Raw genomic sequence first — 12,652 nt, 5'->3', positions numbered from 1 at the left:
TTTTCTCTCATAGACAACAAAGGGTGTCATCGCAGAACCTAGCCCCGGGTTCTGTGCTGGCTGTCGGGACGCGTCGTCACAGGACCTAGCCCCGAGTTCTGTGCTGGCTGTCTGGATGTTAGGACCAAGTGTCACAGCCGGTTGCAGGAGCACCTCATGTTTGATTTTCTGGTACCATCATTCTTACTGCTCACCTTGGTTCACCACAGCCTTCTCCACTGTCCCCTGGCCTCCTTCCTTCTTCTTCATGGTCTGATGCCTCTTATCGCGTGTGTTTTCAGATCCTTTTTTGGAGGTTGGCAAGATGTAGACACTAGACAAGTAGGATGGTGAAGGGAGACTTTGCTGCCATGATGGGCAGATGGTTGGGTTATCTGGGGCCACGGGCGTCCTCCAGGCCCCTCATAACGCACACCACAGAGGCCAGGGCAAGATCCAGGTGTGGCTCGGGGCACCGGGACTGTGCACCAGACCCGAGCCTCCCCGGCGTTGTGCAGCACGGGGCAGGCCAAGGGGGCATGAGGTCTCCTCTGCCGGCCGTCTGGCCTTGCCGCCACCTCTCCTCCAGTCCGGCCACGCCAATGCCACCGGTGTCCTCGGGGCAAAGCGAAAGGGGGTGGGGGACCTGGAACAGGGCTCTGCTGAGAGCCAGACCCGAGGAAGCTTTGGAGGTTGGCTGGCTCGTCCTGTGTGGCCAGGACAGCACTGCCTGGTGTATGGGATTCAGAGTGAGAGCGGCGTCCAAGGCCGAGCCCAGGGACCCTGTTCGGGATGAGGCCTCTCGGGCCCGCGAGCTAAACCTTCCATGCGTGGTTAGACGCCATCTGCTTGCTAACCTTCCCAGCCCCACCGACTCTTTGTCCCCAGAAAGGGAGGCCTTATTCACAATAGCATCACCTGAGAAGTGGGTTGGGGCCCCTAGGAATCGCCCAGCCCCTCCAGGGCCTGTGACTTCTGGCAGAGGCCGCAGACACGTCTCCCCCAGAGGTCTGACGTGAACTGTGCACGAGGCGGAAACACCCATGACAAAAAGGACACGGCAGTGCTCGCTTGGTGGCCCCTGAAATAGCAGAAAGGTGTCCTGGAATCTAGGCCGGTGACACCCAGATCTGCCTGTGCGTCGAAGCCCTTTTAAAAGCCTCCGAAAACCGTGGAGGCCAGTGCCCTGTCCCTGATCCGTGGAATCACAGTCTCTGAGGGCAGCTGGATATTTGTCTTTTTAAAGGTCCCCAGGTGATGGTCACGTGCAGGCAGGGTCAAATCCAAGATGCTTACTCCGCATCTGGGCGGCGGGCCCAGGAAAGTGACTCACCAAGGCTGGCCGGGCCGGGCCTGGGACCCACGTCTTCCAGCACCCGGTCCAGTCTTACGTCAGCCCCTGGCTGTCACGCTGCCCGGCCGAGGCCTGCACACCCAGCCCCATGGCGCCTTCGGGCCACGCAGTGCTGTTTTCTCACTTGTTCACATGCGTCTGCACTTTAGGCTGCTTTTTAGGAAAAAACAAAACACATGTTTATTTATCTCAACAAATCGAACTCAAAGTCACGGTCCAGAATAAGGGCTGCGGGCCCCACGGGGCTGGGGGAAACATACGAGTCGGGTCTCTTCCAGAGGGGGAGACGTCATAGCATCGTGGCGGAGAATGCATCAGGCAGGGCAGCTCCGGAATCAGCCTTTGGATCCCGGCCTTGCCGGACGGACTTCGGTGCCCTCAAGCGCACAACAAGCCGCACAGGATGACGTGACATCTTATGAGTCTGCGTTTGTACGCCCGCCTCATTAGGTGTAGGCTTTCCGGAAAGGCCGGGTGTGCTCTTATAAACCTATACGCACCTCAAGGCTGTATTTCTCCCACCCGCCACGGGCTCATGGGAGGGACGGTGGAAGGCGGGAGCCTGCGGATGCAGGCAGATACTCTGGGACCCAAACTGAGAGTCTCCACCACCATCTCAACGCGAGGCTTCGCGGGCTCCCGTGGGGGATCCCGGGCCGGCTCTCAAACCTTCGCCTCCAGAAGCACGTCATTCCATTCCCATTGCATCGGCCGGCCAAGTTTGCTAGAACACATCTAGCTCTGAGCGACCTGTGCTCAGAAAGGTCAGGGAATCGGAGGCCTCGGGGAGCACGAGTAATGTCCCTCACCGGACGGAAGGGCTTGTGAGGGTCTGGGCGGTGCAGGAAGCCATCGCCACTCGGGAGACTAGAGCCCAGGTTCCTGGGCTCCCCTCCGGGGCTGAATCTCCTTCTGTGCCAATGGACTGTCTTCTGTTGCATGAGCTCTTTTCCCGGCTGACTCACACACTGACTCACTCCTCTAGTCAAGGCCGAAAAGAAACATTTCCAATGGTTACAAAAATATGGGAGCAAACAGAACGAGATTCCACTGTGAAGCCTTCCAGCTCAAGGATGGCTCCTTCCACCGGGGTTCATAATTCCTGTCGTATTTCTGAGTGGCTTATGCTTGTCAGCAATCATACTTCCTCTGTAAACGGTGGAATTTGAGGTATGACTTAGAAAAGACGTATCCGTCTTCAATGCGTGCTTTGGACGCGGGGGTGTAAGTTTACGTTCTGGGTCCCCGAGCAGTCGTTTGCGAGGACCTCCTCTTTCAGCCTACCTCCTTCAGAAGAATCCTTAGTGTTCTCACCGGTGCAGCCCTGGATTTGGGGGCAGGTCCGCTGAAACGCTGATCCATTCACGTAAAATCAGAACAGTAGGGGGGAGGGGGGGCTGTTCAAGCAAGCCTCCCTCTCCCGGCTTACAGAGAGTGTCTTCCTAGAAGCACATCTGAAGGTCTTTTCGTGACTGGTTATACATGCATGTTGCCCTCAGCTCCTGCCCCAGTCAGCTTTTGTTCTGGATTTCAGGACTCGGCAGCGAGTGGAAAAGTCCCCTGCTTTCGCGGAGTTTACCTTCTGCGGGAGGAATAGAGAAACAAACAGTGAAGCCCACAGATAAGAAGTTCTCTTTCAGGCAGAGCACGGGAGAAAGAAAACCGTGCACGGCGCAGGAGGAAAGGATGATCTGGGCTGGGGAGGAGACGCTGCTACCTTAGAGGGGCTGCGGAGGACTTCTCTGAAGAGCGGGCAGCTGATCAGAGCGGTGAACGCGGAGAAAGTGCCAGCAATGCTACAACACACGGGTGTTCCACTGAGAGGAGGAGTGTGTGCGCGTGTGTGCGTGCGAAGGCAGGACAGGCTATAGGCCTTCATGTTTTGTGCAGGTCAGTACACACATGGGACACTGAGTGCCGCATGCAATACAGATCGGGGTAACAGCACGTGCAAAGGCCCTGCGGCAGGTAGTAGTTTGGCTTGTTTGAAGAACAACGGTAACTGTGACCTGGTAAGCAAGGGGAGGAGAGGGCAGGGACAAAGGGCCACAACAATACAGCCCTTGTTGTCCACAGTAAGGGTGAAATTCTGCTGCCTCGAAGCAGCCTCTTTCAAGGCCCCCACGGCCTTTCAAGGTCCGCAGGGCGGCCCGCTGCAGAAAGGGGCACAGGGCCATAATTACTGCACCTGGGAAGACACTGGCCATCACAGGCTCCCGGTCAGTGGTCTGGGCTCTGTGATGAGCCTCACTGTGTCCTGAGGGTCGGGGGCGGGGGGGGGGGGGGCAGTTAGCATCACTTAGCAGCAGGCCGGGAGGCAGGTAGACAGCCTCCTTCCCACCCCTACTTGCTTTTACCCACCAGGCTCCACTCCCCATCCTTACAGTGCTCAGGGCTCGGAGTCTATTTGACTCCCAGGAAGTTTCCAGGGCTCTTCCGGAGCTCTGCTAAGAGCCTGAAGCCTCGGAGGGAAAGGGAAAGACAGGAGCCTCGCCCTCTCTGGAATGGGTCGCGCGACCCTGGAACTCGGGAAGTGGGGCGCTCCGGGGACTTCCAGCACGAGGTCCCGCTGGTCCGTCCTGCGGCGGAACCGGGTTCCGGAAACCCACCCGTTCTCGCCCAGCTCATCCGCGTCCACATTCCGCTCCCGACGTTCCGCTGCCCTGGTAATTGTTTTTCTTGGCATTCCAGGGTAGGAGGTCACATTAGCTTCTTTTCTTTCAAGTAGTCTGCTGACATCAAAGTGGAAGGGGATGCAAGGTGAAACAAGAAATAGATCGGGGAGGATTCTGCATGTTTCTCAACTGCTTTCATGTCTGGGATGTGCAGGAATGCTGGGGTGGGCACAGATTCCGTTATCTCCCCGGTTCAGGGAAGGGTGGTGGGTGGGAGTGTGGTATCCGAGAGCAGACATGATCCGGACAGATAGCAGGGCAGCGGGCTGCATGAAAGCAAGAGCCAAGGGCAAGATTTTTCAAATTGAGATAGCATGGCGGATAACTCAGGGCTGAGACTGAGCAGAAAACACGCAAACCGGGCGGGGGTGGCCCAGGGGCGGGAGGTGTGCAGAGTGACCAGGAACGTCCAAGGAGAGGGCTCATTGCTTACACGTGACCTCCGGGGGCGGGGGCGGGGGAGGGGGCGCGGCCTCTGCTGAAGCCCCAATTTTGTCACCTGTGATGTGGCATCTTTAAGCACGGCATTCCATGTCTCAGATCTTCTTAGACACTTCTGACCCGGGGACAACTTTTCCTCTTCTGAAATGGCAAGAACTAAAAGCGATTTCATTCTGTTTTTTTTTTTTTTTTTTTTTTTTTAATGTTTTTATTTATTTTTGAGAGACAGAGAGAGAGAGAGAGACTGAGGGCAAGCAGGGGAGGGGCAGAGAGAGAGGGAGACACAGACTCCGAAGCAGGCTCCGGGCTTCGAGCTGTCTGCACAAAGCCCCACACGGGGCTCAAACTTGTGAACCATGAGATCGTGACCCGAGCCGAAGTCGGAGGCTCAACCGACTGAGCCACGCAGGTATCCCAAAAGTGGTTTCATTCTTCAGGAGGGGTTCCCGGGAGTAAGCCGTAGAGGGTGTAGGGGGTTCATCTAGAAAGACTCCTAGGAGAGGGAGGGGTTAGCAAGGCTGGTGAACATCTGAGTTATCACATGTGGAGGGTTCGGAGGGTTTTGCTCATGTCTGTGTCCCTGGGTGAGCCCGTTACAACATGGGCACACAGGGCTTAATACAACCGTGATTTAAAAAAAAATTTCTCCCTGTCTCTGCTTTCCTTTAAATGAAATTTATGTACTTCTTTATAGTGCAGCCTGGCAGTCTGTGTCAAAAAACTGCAAAACGGTTGAACCCCGTCACCCACAAATTGGACCCACAAAGAAAGAATCGGGGCTAACGACCACCATTCATTGAGTTCTGTGTGCCCGGTGTGGCCCAAACAATTTCAATATATTATTTTATTTTGTTCTCCACAATCACCTGTACAGAAGACATTATAATTACCATGTGGTATGAGAAAAATGAGACCTAGGGAAATTTAGTCGATTTATAAATTCAGTCAATTGAGTAAAGTCAGAGTGAGTAAACAGTGAAGCCAGGATTTGAATCCACATCTGAGTGATTCCAGAGCCTATTTCCAACCTCCGCAATTTTCTCCCTTTTTAGGAACACATGCGTGGTTTATGTATAGTGATTAAACTAATTATGGCTCACACATCATATACATATGAGGAAGTCATGAAAACCGATGTGCGACAGTTCGCCATGGAGAGCTATTCATAATGTGTCATGTTAAGTAAAAAAATAGGTTATGGAACACTGTACAACGTGAGCCCTGATTTTGTGAAAAAATATGACCGCGGTTGGGTGCTAACGAAATAAAACGTTGATTCTCATTATGTGTGAACATGGAATTGTCAGTGATTTTTACTTCGTTGTTTATGCTTTCTATAGTCTCCACATTTTCTTTTTTTTTTTAATGTTTTTTAAAAATGTTTTTAACGTTTATTTCTTTTTGAGAGAGAGAGAGAGAGAGAGAGAGAGAGAGTGTGTGTGAGCAGGGGAGGGGCAGAGAGAGGGAGACACAGAATCTGAAGCAGCCTCCAGGCTCTGAGCTGTCAGCACAGAGCCCGACGCGGGCCATGAGATCATGACCTGAGCCGAAGTCGGACGCTTAACCGACTGAGCCACCCAGGTGCCCCTAATCTCCACCTTTTCTTAAAAGAAAAGAAAAAGGTAAGAGATACCACAAAACAGTTTGCTTTTTATTATAAAATTAATACCCGATCAGTACTGAAATTTTGGAAACTAACAGTAGAAGGAAGGAAACAGTTATTCTAATCTCCCTACTCAGCTGTCCAGGGACAACTATTTTGCTGTATTTCCTTTCGGTGCACGGTCCGTTTATTGGTTTATTTTACATAGTCGTGCTCAGGCTTAAATACGAGCCATGCTGTTTCGGTGGCAATTGGGAGCAAGAAAATGTCATTTCTTTTTTAACTGTCTTTCTTACTTGACTGTACAGTTGGCGAGGGCAGAGACGTTTATTTTCATGTTCTTTATTGTATTCGCAGCCCATAGTTCAGCTCCTGGCACTTTATAGATGCTCAATAAATGCTTGCTGAATGACTAAGTGGTGGGGGTTGCGGTGGGAGTGGCTCTTGAGTTTTGCATAATCTGAGCAGAAGTTCTGCTTTGCGGGAGTTAGGAGGGACAGTCCCTGAGGTGGGGCAGGCAAGATGGGGGGCCACAGGGGAGGATCTTAATGCTCATGGTTAGAAATTGAGATTTGACATATAAGGCCACTGGGACTCACTCTGGCCTTGCAAGTAGGGATGTTACATGATCAAAACCAGGGAACCGAAACGTGATTCTGGCAGCTTTGAGGGTGGAGGGGAGCAGCAGAGGGAAGGGGTTGGAGGCAGGGAGGCCAGAGGCTGCCCTGGAAACTTCCTAGAGAACTTCCTAGGTGTTTAGCGCCCGATCTCCGCCCCGGGGAAGGAAGGGGGTTGGGACTGTACTATGGGCAAGTGAGCGCTGGCACTTGGAGAGGAAAGGGTCACTGGGGTTGTGCTTCTAGGGCCCAGGAAAGGAATGGGTAGAGGCAGAGACAATGCGGGAGGGCGGGGTCCAGGGCTTGGGAGGCCCGGGTGCCAGCAGCCTAGTGAGAGTGCCATTAAAGCGGCACCCGATCCCCCCACCTCTTTTGGCTTCTTGGTTGCCTGGGTGTACAGAGGAACAAATTTGTGGTGTGGACGAATTCCAGGCCAGTCATCCATCATCCACAATGAATACTCACTAAGCACTCATCACACACTCGGCGGCCTCACCCATTCCAAGAGAGAGTTCTGGAAGCAGGCCAGGGGTCTGCCCAAGGTGAGTTGCCAGATTCTCCCTTGAACTTTGCTCCCTCGCTTGCTCCGTTCCCCAGTTTTCTTTTAATTCAGAAAAAAGCAACAGCAAACAGTTCCCAGCCCCCTCCCTCCACCGGCCTCGCCCCTCCCTGCGGTTTGGCAGGGATTGCGCCTTGGCTGTCCCGGAGATTATCTAACGCCGCGTGCTAAGGGCCCAGCGGTCCGGGCGGGCCCGCGCGCGCGCCCCCGGGGAGGGGGGAGCAGGGTCCCGCCAGCGCCCTCCCCCGCCCGGTCCCCGTCCCCGTCCCCGCAGCCGGAGCCCCCCCGGAGCCGGTGCCTGTGCGCGCGCGCGCGGGGGGCGCAGGGGCGGGGGCTAGCAGATGGGCCACCAGCCACAATTTACCTAAACCTCAGTTTCCTGCTCTGTAAAACGGGAGTCAGAGCACCCGCCCTCCTTACTGGTTTGCTGTCGGATGCAGGATAGGAGCTTGCAATGTGCATTATACGATACTAGCATTTAACATTATTAATTAGGAGTACGAATGTACTCCAGCCCTGCGTTAGGGGGTTTGGAGGGAGGCAGCAGGCGATTGCCTTCTCAGACATTCTTGCAACCCCGTGCTGGCTTGTCCCGACCAGGGGTTTGCATGTTGCCATAGTTTAGAACCGTTTGTGACACTGTTTTCCACTGACTCTTTGCGCAGTGTTAGGGGCCAACAAAAATAAAACTCTTTTCATGTTTTCAAAAGCAGCAACAAACAAAGCACAATAAAACCCACAAAAGTAGAAAGCCTTGCCTAATAGGCTTGTAAAATTCAAGTGGATGGATAGGACAGTTGAAAAGTGGAGACATAATACCAGGGAAGAAATTTTAGTGCAAAAGTGCTAGAAGATACAGCCACGTTTCAGGGATTCCTTGACCATTTTTCTTTCTTTCTTTCTTTCTTTCTTTCTTTCTTCTTCTTCTTCTTCTTCTTCTTCCTTCTTCTTCTTTTTAAAAATATTTATTTTGAGAGAGAGAGAGACTGAACATGAGCGGCGGAGGAGCAGAGAGAGAGGGAAACACAGAATCCGAAGCAGGCTCCAGGCTCTGAGATGTCAGCACAGAGCCCTACGTGGGGCTCCAACTCATGAATGGCAAGATCGTGACCTGAGCCCACGTCAGGCACTCAACTGACTGAGCCTCCCAGGCGCCCCAGTTTAAAAAAAATTTTTTTTTAAATATTCATTCATTTTTGAGAGATAAAGAGACAGAGATGAGTCGGTGAGGGTCAGAGAAAGAGGGAGACACAGAATCCGAAGCAGGCTCCAGGCTCTTGAGCTGTCAGCACAGAGCCCAACGCGGGGCTCGAACCCACGGACCGTGGGATCATGACCTGAGCTGAAGCTGGACGCTTAACGGACCAAGCCCCCCAGGTGCCCCCAGGCGCTCCATTTTTAAAAAAACTTTTGACCATTTTCTCTGAGAGCGTCATTGCATGCCACTTGGGAATGACTCAGTGGCACACTTTGTGACTAGGTCTTATCTGCCCCGGGGGTTTTCCACCACACCTGTGCTTATCTCCAAGCCTGCAAGGCACCTTCCAGAAACCTCCGCTTGCCTTGGCCGGCTCACCCAGCGGTCTGTAGGCTGCTCGAGGGCGGGGGCTGGCGGGAGACATCCTCGGAGCCCCCCCTGGGCCATCTCACCGGAAGCCACAGACCCTGCCTGTACTTACTGAACAGGTGGGTGGGCGTGGCCAGCTACTACGGTGGGGGTGGGGCGCACCGCGGAGGAGGTGGATGGGGTCAAGGGCTCCTTTGCCTAAACCATCCCCTCTCCTCTCCTTCTCTGCTTTCCACGGGGCTCAGCAGGGCTGATACCTCCCAGCAAGGTGAGGTTTCTGCCGGTGCGGCTGACTTAAAAGGAAACAATATCTAATTGTTGTCAGGCTTATCTTGTGATCAGTTTGGGTGACTTCCTCTTCCAATTAACTTGTGAGAATTCTTGAAATATGTCGGCGACCCCTCTCCTGTGGGGCTGATGGTCACCCCTGATGCCTCTAAAGGGAGTCTGAGAAATCTATCAGACGATCGCACCCAGAGGACTGGTTTTCACAGACAGAACTCGCAACCCCGCGGTCAGGCCTTCAGGTAGCTGGAAATTCCAAGGGGATTTCACTCCCGGGAGCTGAGTTTTCTCACCTGAAAGACCGAAACTGCTGTGTCTGGCCTTTGCGCATCTCCCAGGGTGAGGGAAAATATGAACTTCTAAAATTTCCCGCTGGGAGCTTTCCTGAGGGAACATGCCAAGTCTGAGGCCTGGTGCTTTGCGCTCTGGTGACTGACAGCCGGTCAGCAAGGGGAGGCTGTGCCCGCCTCCCCCTCCTGTGGATGGAGGGGAGCAAGTCGATGACAGACGTGCACAGAGCTGGACTGTGGACCTTCCCACTCAATTTGTTCCGGGTCAATTTGCTAAATATTAAGTATCGCTCTTCAACAACACACGCTTGGAGCAAACCATTACGCATTGTTTCAAACTTTAAAAAAATACGGGAGATCCGTTCATATCGCATCTAAACTCTCTTGCTTTTTATCAAGGAACGGTGTTTTTCTTTCTGAGGGCCATGCGGCTCTGTGAAAAACTGGTGCTCACAGAGAAGGTAGATGGGAGGAAAAACAATCCGTCCTAGACCGCGCTGCTCCTAACGGTCGAACCATTGTTAACCTGAGGTGACTGACATCCCGTGCAGAGGTTTGCAATGATGCAAAACGTCACCGATGTGGGGTCTACGGGAAGCCCGAACGCAGGACTTCATTTGGCTTTGTCTTTTGGAGGTTGCGCGAGTTTGGGGGTCCACAGCGGGGCTCGCCGTGCTCTGGGGAGCGCACGAGGCTCTCTTGGCCTCTGCCAGGCCACCTGAAGAAGACAGACTGCAGGGCAAAGGCCATGTGCCACTGGAAGGGGCAGTGGGCGGTGACACCCCAAGCTCATAGGATCAGAAAAAGAAACACAGACCTCTGGGAAAACGTCTGTGCATCTGGGTACCATGGGGCAACCACCTGGGATACCCATGAGCCGACTCAGCTGCACCGGTGGGCGCCGTGGGAGGGCAAATCCCAAATCCTGGCTGGTGGCTGGAGAGGGACTCCGTCCGGCATCCCCATCAGGAAGACTGAGGCCCCGCTGGGCTCCTGCAACCACCGGAGACCCTGTGGTCATCGCACGGCAGACCTGTCTGTGCTTACCGTGTCCTGAGAGCAAGCGGAAATATTTTAGCTTGGGGTCTGCTCTGAGGTCGGAGTGCTTGGGGCCTGTGGCAATGAGAGGCTGGGCTTAGGTGGGGTCCGTTGGGGCCACACTTTACATCAGAGGAACAACTGAGACCGATTTGTGAATGGCAAGAATCACGGAGAGCCGTCTCACGAGTTACTCAATGAAACCTGGAGGAAAAAAAATCAGGCCTGGGCAAGAATGTTCAGCAGGCCACGGGCCAGACATAAGGGCGTTGGGGCAGGGGGGGAGCTGTCTTGGGTTTATTTTGGATTTATAGGAGAGATTTATTTGAAAAAAAATATTACAGCATATAAAAACTCCATAAAGTCTCAATTTCCACTCATACAGTGGGAGAGTTGATATAACGCACGAGGCAAGCGGGCTTCTTTTAGGGGTTGTTTAAGACATTTTCCAGGAACTGTAGCCCGAGTATCCCATTGGCTGCGAACGCACCCCTTGGAAAGAACCATGGCAACCTAGAAAGTTTCACTTGTCTTGCTTACGATTCCAGGCTGAGCGCTGACAGATTTTATGTGTGAGTGGAAAAGGTCGTAAACCCCGAGTTACCACCCCGCCCCTGCCCGCGCTCTCTCAAGAGCTGGGGGGGCTGGGGGGGGGGGTGGGGGGGGTGGGGTGGGGAACTCACTTGTGCGTGTGGTTCCCGGGTGCAGACCAGGTATCAGCTACTGGAGGATGACGGACGGCCGGGGTTTGAGGGAGAAATGCACGCACCTGCACGGGGTCTCCTGATCCCGAACCCGCGATCCCGCCCAAGTGTGCCAATGTGAAACCCCATCCACAGGGAAAAAGGGAAAGAAAATGCAGGTGGATGGTGAGAACAGATTTATTGCGGGGATTGCTTAAACTCCTTGAGCACAGGTAACGTTGGAGGCCTCTCCAAGGTATTTGCAGAAAACAACATGTGTTGGTTCCGATGATTCAAAAATTCCAAGCAGCTTCTGCAATAACGTGAGTTGTCAATACATCTAGATGAGAAATTCTAGACCAGCGATTTTTCTGGGCAATTGGCTATGAAGATTCAAATGGAGTCCCCTCCCTCCTTGGTAATCGCGCTGGAGGTTTTATGGGAGCGGGGCTGACCTACAGACTCATCACCGACCTGTCCCACAGGACAGAGGTGCCCTGAGTTACTGAGGCATGCCCGCACCCAGCGCCCGGCTCTGAGCTCTCTGTCGTTGGTGTCTTTCATTTCTCTTCCCACTCGGTCTCCTCTGCTCTCCAGGGTCATAACTGCCTAAAATTTGGTTCCTTGTTCTCTGTTTTTTTTTCCCTTCGTTATTGTATTGTCTATGTCCGTGTCCTCATCTGTGAAATGAGGACATGATTATACCTACCTGAGTCGGTGGTTGTACGGATTAGGTAAGTAATACATGTACAGCAGTTGGAACCAGGCCTGTCATGTAGTAAGTGCTCAATAAATATTAGCTGTTGATGTTGTTTGACATGATTATTATTATATCTGTTTCCTCCCGTTCTTCTTGACTTGGATGTTGGCAGAGTTTCACTTCTATAGGCATCGATAGTCCATGGGAGTCCCACTTTCTTTTGGTTAACAGAATAACTGAATCTCAGCAAATTTCCTGCTTTGGGCTATTTTTGGATATTTTCAGCCTCAGCCCCATTGCTGCTGATGCCTGAAGGACTCTTTGATTACTTCTGGGTTTGTGGCTTTTGGGGGGGGGGCAGTTGAGATGAATTAGATTCAATTGAGCTATTAAGTGTCCAAATGTTGAATAAGGAAAGTGCCCCCGGATTTGAAAATAATAAAAGTGTATTTCATTAACAACTTTAATAGTCTGGACTTTCCAGTAGTTCACTTTTGCCTTATTTCCAATGAGTCTGAGTTGGTGAGGCATTTTATATGTGCGGAGGGGATATTCTCTGTATCTTGGCATATACTGTCCAACTTGGTGTTTCTATCAGTAAAAGGGAACAGGAGTGTTTCCATTTACCATCAACTTCCTCCTATGAGCTTTGCGTGGGGAGCACCTCTTCAGAGGTTGTCTACTTTCGACACCTTGTCTTTGTTGCAAGCCTCTCTGTGCAGAGGACAGGTGGTTCCCTTTCAGAAGTTTTCCGTCGCAAATTCTTTACTTGTTTATTTATGGACTCATTCCTTCATTCATGAAGCAAGTGTTTATTGATGGCTCCCTCTGGGCGTTGTAGACACAGCAAGAAGCAAAACA

This window comes from Puma concolor, chromosome E4 (genome assembly GCF_028749965.1).
Source record: "Puma concolor isolate L17-30 chromosome E4, mPumCon1.1.hap2, whole genome shotgun sequence".
NCBI classification, from domain to species: Eukaryota; Metazoa; Chordata; class Mammalia; order Carnivora; family Felidae; genus Puma; species Puma concolor.
The sequence above is the reverse complement of the archived record's forward strand: the minus strand, read 5'-3'. Positions refer to the sequence as shown.